At 42.2% G+C, this 12,828-nt stretch overlaps 1 protein-coding gene across 2 annotated transcripts in view; it reads left to right on the top strand.

The window, feature by feature from the left end:
• The window catches only part of LOC135907198 (phospholipid-transporting ATPase ABCA3-like), a 354,979-nt gene that overhangs the window by 199,415 nt on the left and 142,736 nt on the right, over positions 1–12,828 (top strand). The window lies entirely within an intron of this gene.

The raw sequence follows: 12,828 nt of genomic DNA, 5'->3' as shown, positions 1-12,828 counted from the left end.
GCAAGCTCGCGTCTACGCGCTTCCGCCTGCCGCGCCTCGCGAGGAATTGCGGTTTGCACCCACAAATACGCGCGGAAGCGTACGCTCCTGCGCGCCCAGACATAATTGGTTGAGAAGACATCGTTTCGTACAGAAATATTGACGGTGCTGGGAAATGCTTAAATAGTGATAAACGTCATTTTTATTACTTTAGAGTTAATAAACCAACGCAAAGGAACGAAAATGCGCTGCCTTACACGACATGATCAGCTTCGCATGAAGTGGCAGCAGCACTGGCACGCTATCAACGGCGCCGCGTTCCCGCCTTTCCGCGTCGTCTGCGTTTTTTATGGCGCGAACCGGCGCGCACTGCTTGCTCAGATTTCGTGCGTTTCGTGTGTGCGGCGAGAGGTCATCGCTGTCTCCCTGGCTGCATCCCGTCGACATTATGCCCGCAGTCTGTACTCGTACGAGGCGTTTACTGTAGCTGAAACAGATACTCTTGCTCATGGTAATGAAGAGGAGACGAGACCAACGACGGTGCAGGCAGTGGCGACGCTGGTGGGTGTGACCTGTGTTTTTGGCCCGAAAGCAAGAAGGACTTTACCACACAGCTGTAAGTACTTTGCTCATTTTACGTAGAAGTGTTTTGTCGTGTCGCTATTTAGTATCAGTCCATGGTTCCATTTGTAATTGCTATGAAACACGTGCAGCGCTGAAAAGACGATACGCACGCGCTCTTTTTGTGGCATTTCGCCCCCATTGTCGGTAATCTGTAAGGCTTTCTGCTCGCCTTTATATCGCTTAGCAAGTTCACTGTAGTTTTGGTGATGCAAATGACTTCTGGTCACCCTCTTGGCGATCAGGTACACACGATGCATTAACACATGAGACGACCATTCGCAGGCACGTCTGTTATGTCTGGATGATTGTTTACATTCTTCATGGCAATTGCAGATGTGCCGCATGCGACAAGGAGATCACGGATTTTTCTGTAAGTACTACAGAATGACGCCGCAGCTTTTAGATAAGCTGTTAAACATTGTGGCTGCAGACCTGACCCGACAGCTGTTAATCAGGGAGCCCTTGGTGCCTGGAGAGCGACTGGCGATGACATTGAGGTTCGTAGAAGTACATTCCACATTGTGAGTAAAATTATTTACCAGTGGAGTACCATGTGTGTGCTGCTACAGTCCTAATGCTATTACATTTTTTAACATTATACTTTGCAGTATATTTTAAAGAAACTGCGTAGGATGCTGCCATGAAGTGTTTCTGGTAAAGAGGTTAATCATAGCATGGTAGTTATCCGGCTAGGGCCCAGTCTTACAGGCTAGGAAATGCTGGCCCACAGTTTGTGTATGGAACAGCAATTTCCTGCTATTTTACATCTTCTATGTACTATGTGGTTGCTTGAAGAAATGGGATGATTTTCATTTGTATTGCTTCATGAGGGGTAAAATGTAAAAATGCTGATGTCCAGTGCATTGGGGGCACGTGCCCATAATTAAATGATGGTTTTGGCACGTAAAACCCCTCAATTCAACTTGATTGGTGCGTGAGGGCAATTTTCGTTTTGTTTGTCATATGACAGTTACCTGGCATCAGGGCAGGAGATATGCCAAGTAGCGCTGTTCTATTGTGTAGGTCTTGAAACTGCCCGGCATGCCTACATGGCACATGTCGAGCAATATGGGCATGCCTCAAGGATCATTTCATGCAAGTAAGTATGCCATTACAATTCACTTATACCTGCTGCACTGTGATAATTGCTGGTAGTGCGGGCAAAATGTTTGCCAAATAACTAAAGAATGATCAGCCTTCAAGCAGTATCAAAACACTAAGTAATCAACTTTGCCTTGGTACATTAGAGGCAAAGCATTTCTTCTACGGCATAAATGTGTGTTACGCCGAGCTTGGTGCTGTCGACATAGCAATTACGTTTATCACTTGAAATGACACTGCACACTTTCTAGCAATATGGGCATTGTGTGCTGTGATTTTTCCAGTCAGTCGTAATGGCAAGTGCCGTACTATTCTAGACACCAACCCAAGAGGAGTGGGAGAAGATTGCTGAAGTATTTTCAGCTCGATGGCGATTCCCTATTTGCTTGGGGGCTGCCGATGGAAAACATCTAGCAATCACATGCCTACCAAACTCTGGGAGTAATTACTTCAACTACAAGGTAAACTGCTATGCTTTCATTTTATTTGCTTTATGTACTAAGGATGTTGTTTCTTTTGGTAATTGCACTTCTGCCAGGAAGATGGTTTGTAGATGGTACAATTTACATGCAGTACAAGTCAGGTGCCATGTACAGTGCATTGTAGTGCTGTACAAAAAAAACTGAAATGCAAATGGCCATATGGTTATAAAATGAGGTATTGTGGTTCCTTAACCTTCAAGCATATGAGGGGTATGAGTATGAAAGGACACTATTGAGTTTAACGATTGACAACTCACTAACATCCATAGCATCCTTTGATGCTTTTGCAGTTACCTGCATTCTGCAGCCATTTCAGTAAACTTTCTTAGACGATAGTACGCAGGTGACAATATTACCAAGCCTTGCTTGCTAAACAGGCCACTCGAATTGCCTGACAGTGGCCCTAAATTTGCTGTTTTCATGTGAATGTCGACACTTGCTCTGATGCTTTAATTCAGGGAACATATTCAATTATCCTCATGCATGCTTTATTTCAGGGAACATGTTCCATTGTCCTCATGGCTGTCGTTGACAGCAGTTGCAAGTATGTGCTTGTTGATGTGGGGGCTGAAGGTCGCGTGAGCGACGGAGGCGTATTTAAACACTCTGAATTTGGCAAGGCCCTTGTCAATGGAGACCTCAACATACCCTCACTTGGCCTGCTCCCACGGAATACAACATCTGTACCCCACGTCTTCGTTTGGGATGAAGCTTTTCAGTTAAGAAAAGACTTCATGCGCCCATTTCCTTCAAAGCACCTTGAGGATGAAAGAAGAGTCTTCAACTACAGGTTGCGCCGAGCAATGTATGGTGCACTGAGATTGTGAAATTCAAGAATGAGACACTGACAGTCATTCTCTCTTTTAATAATCAACCTTTTATTGCAAAATCAATGCAAGTAGAGGTCTGGAAGAATACTTGAACAATCTGAACTGCTTCAGAGCTTCTCTCTGGTGTCCCTTTAACGTGCACAAGTACTGCGCAAGGAATTAGTATACCGCAAGAAAAATAGACGTATAGTACTTCTGACACTGGATTTCTTGCAGTCTGTTTGTATCATTACTGTAAACATGTCTTCTCAAAAAGGCAGATTAAGGGAACAGGTTCTTCTAACCATTTTTTTAAATAAATGTTTCTGAAGTTTGAATTTCAATGTTCATTTGCTATATTCCGACAAACGGTGTGCTGAAAACGCGTTCGGGATCACAGCAGCAAGGTGGCGGATCCTACTGCGGACCATTAACTTGCTCCCCACAAACGTGGACTTTGTTGCCAAGGCTCCGTGTGTCTTGCATAACTTCCTAACTGTACTCAATCCACAGTCTGACAATTACAGAGATCAAGAGGACAAGTTTGGAAACATGGTAGCAGGACGCTGGCGTGAAAGCATCCAAGCTCCGTTGGGAGACGACAGAATGCAGCAGTTTTCCTCGCATCAGTCAACACGATTAAAGAATTATGACAGTGAAGCTGCACATGCCACGAACCTCTTCGCAGCCTATTTTTTCAGCAAAATAGGTGAAGTTCCTTGGCAGTGGCACTAACCAGGTGTTTCCAAAGAAGGCGCTTTGAAGCGTCTACGTGAGCAGCAGTTCTACCAGCTTCAATGATGGTGAGCATTTCCTCGAACGAACAAAAGCCACATAATCTGACTTCATACCAGTCATTCATAATTGTTGTTTACTGTGGCCTACCAATCATGCTGTTTACGTATCAATTTTGTGGCACCTGTGCAAGAAAAAAATGTTTGTGTTACTTTGTTCATCTATGTTGTGAAGTGTGTAGTGCGCTTACTTAATGTGAACTGGATGTTTGATGTGGAGTAGAAATAGACTTGAACTGTGGTATTCATGACTATCGAAACCGTAAACATTTTATTTACAAGCACAAAAAAATACGACATTTATTTAAGCATACCCAGCTACTGCTAGCTCGACAGGCAGGGTCGTTCTGGCCAGCCAAGCTGCCGCGAATGCAACTGTTACTCCCCATTCGCTCCATTGCAGTTTGCCTGAAGTGACAGGCCACAACTATGCTGTTGCAAAGAGTATTGCATGTGCAAGCATTGATGAGGTATAACATATCACATTATGTCAGGAGGGCTTCAAATAGGAAAGTAAAAGCGCCTATAAATAAGTGCAAATTGAACACAAAACAACGACATAAAAATATCATTGGTAAGCAACGTGCATGTTGAAGAATGGAGAATGCAGCGTAAAGCAGTAAAATACAGGACATAAAAAGCAAACAAATGAGAGGTGAGGCATCAAAGTACAGTAATACACAAATGACTATGGTAAAAACAGCCATACGAGTATGTGGAGGTACGCATTCTTGGTTTCCACAACTTGGCTGTCAAGAAGAGTATTGCACAGGTGAAAGGCACGTGCATGCATTGAAATGCTATAATGTATCACATCATGTACGGATGACTAGGAATGGGAAAATAAAAGTTGAACACTGACCAGTGCACATTGAACACATGAAAACTTATCCAGAACATAGAAAGCCGAAACAAAAGCACCTGCCGTGGTTGCTCAGTGGCTATGTTGTTGGGCTGCTGAGCATGAGGCTGCGGGATCGAATCCCGGCTATAGCGTCCACATTTCTATGGGGGAAAAATGCGAAAACACCTGTGTACTTACCTTTAGGGGCACGTTAAAGAACCCCAGGTGGTCAAAATTTCTCGAGTCTTCCACTACGGCGTGCCTCATAATCGGAAAGTGGTTTTTGCACGTAAAACCCCATAATTTAATTTTTTGAAATAAAAGTATCAGTGACAAGCAGCTAGCGTGTTCAAAATGCATAATGAAGCATCACAATAAAGCAGTAACAAACAGGACATAAACGAAAGCATATAAGAGATTAGGCATCAAAGTACAGTGATACACAATTCAATATGATAACTATGGTTGTACGAGTATCTGGAGGTACACATTTTTCTTGGTTTCCACAACTGGGCTATCAAAAAGAGTACTGCACAGGTGAAAGGCACATGCAATCATTGACCACTTAAAATGTATCACATTATGTAAGGACGACTAGAAACAAGAAAATAAAAGTAACCAATAAATATCAAAAGCACATGAATAAGTGCAAAGTGAACACATGAAAACTAAAAAAAAATTATGAAGTATCAGTGACAAGCATCCAATGTGTTAAAGTATGCAGCATCACAATAAAAGACGGAACACAAAGAGTGAATATATGAGAGGTGAGAAAATCAACATACTGCAATATAGAATTGAACACATTGAAAAAGAAAATAAAGAATAATAGTATGAGTACCTGGTGGAATGCAGTATGAGCAACCTGCTGACATTTTCTTGATTTCCATAACTTGGCTATTGCGAAGATTATTGCACGGGTCGACAACACATTAAATTTAAAAGTAAAAGTATGTATACAAAAGTAAGAAAACAAACATACTCGGAAAACATGCTGCCTTGATGTGCTGGTTTGTAGTATCACTGTGCCTTCATGGTGCAGACAGCACATCGACGAGCAAAATGAAGAGATAGCATAAACATTGCTCCTTTGTTTCTTTTCTTTGCCGAGGTGCGATAGGCACTCTGAAGCTGCAGTGAGAAGGTACCGAGTATAACAAAAAGAAAAAAAATTAATCAGTTAATTCCTTAATGACATTCAAAATCTTTATATACATGTCCGCTTGTCTTTCCGTTCTCACTCGTTTCATGAGTGGAACAAGTGACATTGCAAACAGCTCGATGTGATCTGTCGGCTTTGTTGTTTCGAGAGCACTGGTGACACGCTGAAGCTGCTGCGCCAACAAATCGTCTGCATTTACCTTTCTTTTCCGGCTCGTAGGCGTGCCGGACGATGTCACTGAAGACGCCTGTGCACGAGGTGCAGGCGTTGCCACTGGCGGCGTCGACACCTCTGTCGCCACCACCTCCTCCTCCTCCTGCCCCTCCAACTCGTACACGTGCACGTACTCCTCATTGCCAAAGTGGCACATGTTGTCAAAGAGCTCTGCAGCAGTGGGTCCTTCCTCCAGGTTGTTATGGCTTGCTGCGACAGGTTCCTGCTGGCTCAGCATTGGGAAGTTCCCTGATGTGCTGATACATTTGAAGAAAGAAATGTTCGTTGTAGATACTTTTGGCTGTAAATATTTCAAATGATGCAAAAAGCAATGTGAAAATAAAGTTCATTAACTAAATTGTATAAGTGCTCCTTATCTGAAGTGATCACCCAAAGATATCAATAACACATGGATACACATAACACTTTAGCATCATCATTTACTTTTATTCTAGTTTACATTGCCATTCCGCATAGTAGCACATTCTACATTTCAGTGAACAAAAGACTCTTCCCTTACTGAAGACAGTTAATGCTTTAGAACTAATGTTTGTTATCCCATAAATAAGCCATAATACACTGCTGGCAAATGCAATGTTAGAGTAGTCCAAGTCTTTGAATATTTAGAAATGTGCTGTGTGCAGTAACATTTGTATCTGAAATTGGTACACTGAATTATTTTATGCATGCTAAAGAAATATTACAGTGCCATTTGATGAAAATATATGCTTTACAAACTAGCTATAGCCACATGACCCATCCATGGAAGTTAATTGATGCATTAGCAGCCGATGTTACAAAATTCATTCATCACACTTTAAAAGATTGGCTTGTCGTAGAAAAAAATTTGGCTAGGGAAGCGAGTCAAATGAGATTCTCCACACTAGGTGTGCAATTCAGGAGATTTCCAAGAGTCTGCGCGACTGATTACAATGTTGCAGCTTTAGCACCAATGGACTGAATGTGGGCACTCGCTAGAGCTACTGGGCTGAGTGAGAAGCACCATATGGAAGAAATCATGTTAGAAGGCCTCGGATGGTGGTTTGAATTTCTTGGCAATCATTGAAATGCATGGTTCGCCATGCTTATAAACTACATGCGAGCTAGAAATTCGTCTTAGTTTTGCTGACCGAATAACACTACGTTGATCATCATCCACGTAGTTTTTATGAAATTGTGAATCTCGCAACAACGGCAGTCCAATAGGACAGTTTAACATAGTGAGGCGATGCACGAGTTGTCCTCCTCTAAGCGACAAAATAACACGCCATTAAACTTACGCTCTCGTTTCCATTGTGTTGCGGAGAAACATCAGGAGCTCTAAGAAGGGGCACGAACATTCGCTCTCTTCTTCGGCTCCCGCTCCGCTCTTCGGCGGAATTTTAAGTAAGTAAGTTTATTTCCAGGTTCAACTGGAGGGTTTTCTGGCAAAAAGTTGCATGAGCAGCTTGACTATGTCCAGAAAACCCCTACAAGCAGTAGCACACGAGTGGTACAGAAATCAGACACACATACAATAGTTACAGTATATAAAGAGAAAAACATTCACCAGTTGTACATACAGAGTGTAACAATCTATTGCAAAAAAAATGTTAAACAATAAAATCGAAAATAGAGACGCTCAAATGGTTATACAAATGTTCAGAGTGAAATAGGAATAATCAAGCAAAACATAAAGAACATAAAATCACATTTCAACAAAATATTTCCGCAGCTCAGCTTTAGTATATCCTATTGTGTGTTTATATGTGTTAAGAACATGGGACAGGTTGTAAGACAGCATTTGTAATTTATAGTTAGTACGAAAACGTGGTATATTATAAGTATTAATATTTCTTGTGTGTATGTTAGCATGATGCATGTCCAAAGAAGCTAAACTCGAATAAAAATCGGCAATGGATGCCGTCGAAAAATACATTTTTTGTAACAACTTAAAGTGATACAAATGGTTGACCCGGACAATGTTATGTGTTTCAAAAGCATACTTGGAGGCAGTTGTATTGACAATATTGGCGATTATTCGAACAATTTTCTTTTGCAGTACGAGAGTCTTATTTATGTTAATTTTGGTCATTGTGGCCCATACTAAATTACAGTAGTTAAGGTGAGAAAATAAAAGTGCGTAATAAACTTGTAATTTACATTTTAAAGGTAAAGTTTCACGACATCGCAATAGAACCCCGCAGACGGAAGAGAGTTTCTTGCAGACAAAGTCAGTATGGGCATCCCAGTTTAAATAGCAGGAAAAATGTACTCCAAGTATTTTGTGCACTTCAACTATTTCTATCTGGTGATCTTCAAAGTGAAGCATGCAATGCGGTACTATCGGTTTGTTTCTTGCGCGAAATATTATAGCCTTGGACTTTGTAGGATTAATTCTTAATTTATTCATCCTTGACCACCTAGACAATTTAATCAGTAGGTCATTACATTTCACCATTAAATCAATAAGATTAGGGCCTGAAAGAAGTAGTGTGCTATCATCCGCGTATATTACAAAATCAACGGAAGCATCTATGCTTACAATATCACTTATGTACGTATTGAATAAAAGGGGTACCAATATGCTCCCTTGTGGGACACCACAAATGATAGGCAAAAGAGATGAAAATTCATTATCTAAAGACACCGACTGGCTTCTGTTTTCGAGATATCCTTCAAGCAATGTGAGTGGTCTACCACGGATCCCGTACATTTTAAGTTTGTTATTAAGAATCGTGTGATTTAAGCAGTCAAAAGCTTTACTAAAATCGAGGAAAAGGCCCACCGTATACAAATTCTTATTATTATTATTCAAAATTATTTCCTTCATTGTTAATAACGCTGTTTCTGTAGATTTACCAGTTCTGAAACCAAATTGTGACTCAGATATTACTTTATGTTTGTCAAAAAACTTACTTAGTCTTGAAGAAATGACTTTTCCCAGACCTTTGGAAAACACAGGGAGTACTGAAATTGGTCTATAATTTGTTGGTACGTTATGGTCGCCCCCTTTAAAAATTACTAATACTTTTGCAGTTTTCATTGCGTTGGGAAAAACTCCGCACTCAAATGCAAGATTGTAGACGTGTGAAATCAAGGGACAAATTATGGGTAGCACATATTTCAATGGTTTTATCTGCATACTGTTGATATCTAAGGCTTTACTGTTACTAATTCCCATGTACACGTTATAAACTTCATTTGCATCAGTAGGCTCGAGAAATATAGTGTCACTAAGCTGGCTACGATAAGTGGTGATTGTATTGTCGCTGAGGTCTTGAGATGAAACCTTATTAAGAAAATGCTTGTTAAAGCATTCTGCCAGTGCCCTCCCTTTTATTTTGTTGCCACTTACTAGCATAGATTTTGTAACAGACTTATTCGCACGGCGACCTACGACATCGTTTAAAACTTTCCACGCAATATCTGGTCTCCTTGAATTGACGTTACAAAAGAGCTCCTGCTAATATGATGTCTTCGCTTTCCGTAGCTCTCAGTTTAATCGGTTTCTGAACTTTTTAAAGTGAAGGAGCGTGTCCTCTGCACGTGTTCGAAGGAACATTTGATAGAGACGATTTTTGTCCTTTATCATTTTGAAAAGTTCTTTTGTTATCCATGGTTTTCTTATCTTTTTCGTATTTTTCGTGTACGTTTCGAGCGGAAAGTGCTTGGAATAGAAACGAAGGAAATGGTGGAAAAAAAGGTCGTACGCATCATTGACATCACATTTCAGAAGCACACAGGACCAGTCGAAGTTCATAATGTCATGGTTAAACGATTCCAAGGAGGCATCAGTTATGCGCTGCACAGTAACAGATTCTTTAACAGTATTTCGCTTAGCATGCTCATGCCGAAAAACGACGAACACCGGACAGTGATCGCTCACGTCAGAAGCGATTGTACCAGCAGAGAGCACACTCGTTTCTATGTTCGTAATTATTAGATCTAGCGCCGACGCTGTAGCGCATGTGACACGTGTTGCTGCTTCTATTAAGTTGACAAAACCACAGGAGAGAATCTTCATGTTGAAATCATGTAGAGTAGCGTTATGGTCTAGAATATTAATACAGTAAAAGCTCGTGATTCGAACCGCAAGGGGAAGCCGCTGCAGTTCGAATTAACGTAAGTTCGAACTAACGAAAGTGAAGGAGGGCAACAGTACACTGCGATTTGGAAGCAGTAGGGCATGTCAGAAAGTGATGGCGTGTGCCGCGGGCACACGCCATCTTCAAGTCGAAGCTCTGGGTCCGACTGTGCCACACCACCGATGTCCACCGAAACGAACGTTAGCCGAGGCTTAACACCATCCCAATGAATCGCGACGGCCGATACCTCCTAAGCTGAAAACAGAGGTGCACAAGCGACGAAGACTGCCGAGACAAAGGCGCTGAACATGTGAAGGTGGCGAAGGCCCTGATTCGTTGGTTCTTGATTGCAAGCGCAGCTGCGACGTACTTGATTCGCTGTGTTTTGGCGCTTGCCGTGCCATCTCCGCACAACATTAACAGCTGTACAAGATTTGCAAAGCCTCCGAGATGCGCAATGGGCAAGAAGTCTCGGAGGTTACGTAGAACGGAGAGGCGGCAGCCGCCGCTGCCTTCTGGCTGCCCCCGCGCCGGTTAGATTTTTGTCCGATTTTGCCTCCTCTCGCCGTTCTCTCCGTTTCGGAGGCAATACAGCCTTGTGTGTAGGCAGTAGGCGCGCTTCTCTGGCCATGTGCCAGGCGAGCGTAGTTCGAATTATCCGTGAGGGAACCTTCTCGCGCTCGAATTAACGGACTTTTTTATACATAGACGTCTATGGAGCTTGGCCGGACCAAATCGTACAGTTCGAATTATCCATAAATTCGAATTATTGAAGTTCGAATTAACGAGCTTTTACTGTATTAAAATCACCGCTGCACAAAAAAGAACATTTGTTTAGTGACGTATATTCTAGAATCTGGTCAAAATAATCCGTAAAATGTTTCACGTTACCATTTGGGGGGCGGTATACCACTGAAATGATTTGATTTTGATTTTTATTGTTAGAACTTCATAATCATCGGTAAAGTCACTAAGGATAGGCAGAATGTGGCACCTTTTGCACGCGAGAGTATAGAGAGCAACACCCCCTCCGCGTTTGTTAAATCTGTTAAGGAAAAACATTTCGTAACCAGGCAGCTGTAGCATCTTGCTATCAGACTGATACCACGTTTCGGTGAGCATAAAAACCGTAAATTCGAAAGAGAATTGTTTTAGAAGTAGAACTATTTCGTCTTGCTTGTTGCCTACCGAGCGGGCGTTAAGGTGCAAAGCGGTTTCACAGTTTCGGTGTATTATCTTCACCTCTTGTGGTAGGGCTAATTCGTGATAAGTCATTTTTGTTTGTTTGTACTATGATCAAAGAGCAGAACGACGACAGATTTCAATTGCCAGGTGAGCTATGATAATCGCCTATTACTGGTTGTGCACGACTGCTTTCCAGCGAGAAGAAAAACGGTGGAAGTCGCTTCGCGACTTCCACCGTTTTTGTACGGCGGTGACACCGTCTGTGCAAAAGACTAGTTCCATTTTACGAAAATTTCTCAAGCAACAGCGCAGAATTCAAGCAAGCTTCCCTTGCACACCGGGCAGAACTATCGCTGCCACTTCCCTCCACAAGGCAGCTTTCTTCTGTGGATTTTTGTGGTGCCTGTGGCGAGAGAGCCACAAAGACAGCCGTGCCTCTACAGCGGAGATTAGGCTCTCGTTATCGATGTATATATCTTCCGCTGCTGCCATTCTTGTGTTGTACGCGCACCGAATAAAGAACCAACTTGCACGCGAATCGATTGCGTTGCTATCGAAACTGGCGCCAAAAGTTACAACCTATGGATGTTCAGGAAGTAGCACCTTGTGATTGGTCCCTGCGGGAAAATGTACTTCCGGTCTAGCAAACAAAATCTAGCAGAAGAAAGCCTTTCTGTACCACGCTGAAGCCTCAATACTTGTAAACGTAATTGTTTTGTTTTGAGAGCTGTTATATCATTGAAAAATCGAAAAAGAAGCACTTTCTTGCATGACATAAATCGGCCTCACTGAGAGTTGCATGTACCAAGCCATAGCCGTGTAGCCAGGCTGGCCAGGCGCACCGACGCGAGGCAGGCCGAGCGAGTGATAGCAGAGCGGAGCTGTTCCCTGAGATCACGCCGCGTTTTGACGCGTACGAGCCATGTCGCACCGTCTGCGCATGCGTGGGCGCGTGAACGCGAGCTGGCGCGCGTCCGCAAGCGTACGTGTGGTCTCGGCTTTAGAGGATGCTTTTCGCACTTTCTGGGGAGTTGTACTGCTCTAATTCCGAATTAGCAAGCCACGTTAGCGACGCACGCATACCGACACAGGTGCTCCTCATTAGACAATTTTGTTGCATTCACAAAATTTATGTAGTTTACCGGAATTTTTGTCGTAACCAATACAGACAATGGAACTAATTTCGAAATATGTTCTTGTGTTGCTGTATGTTTGTGCTGAAATGTTTTAAGGCTATAATGCTCTTATCTAAAATTCATCAAATTGCTTACTTGTACCTTTGGTTTGGGATTTATTTCAAGCCAGTTTAACACCAGGAAGCACACCGTGTCATTTTTGATATACTACAGTTGATGCTCCAAAACTCTTAATTAGGGGCTCTAAAACACATGTTGAGCCCATACTAGTGTTTTTATATGCAGTAAACAGACTTTAGTCACAAATAGATCAGTAAATAAATTACGAATTAAGTATTTACTGTACTATTCGATTTTTACTAGGTTATCAAATCAGTCTTCTTTGCACCAATGTACTCTCCATTGCAAAATATGCGTGGGAAAAAGCTGTTT

This window comes from Dermacentor albipictus, chromosome 9 (genome assembly GCF_038994185.2).
Source record: "Dermacentor albipictus isolate Rhodes 1998 colony chromosome 9, USDA_Dalb.pri_finalv2, whole genome shotgun sequence".
Classification (NCBI taxonomy): domain Eukaryota; kingdom Metazoa; phylum Arthropoda; class Arachnida; order Ixodida; family Ixodidae; genus Dermacentor; species Dermacentor albipictus.
This window is presented reverse-complemented; position numbering and strand designations above follow the sequence as displayed.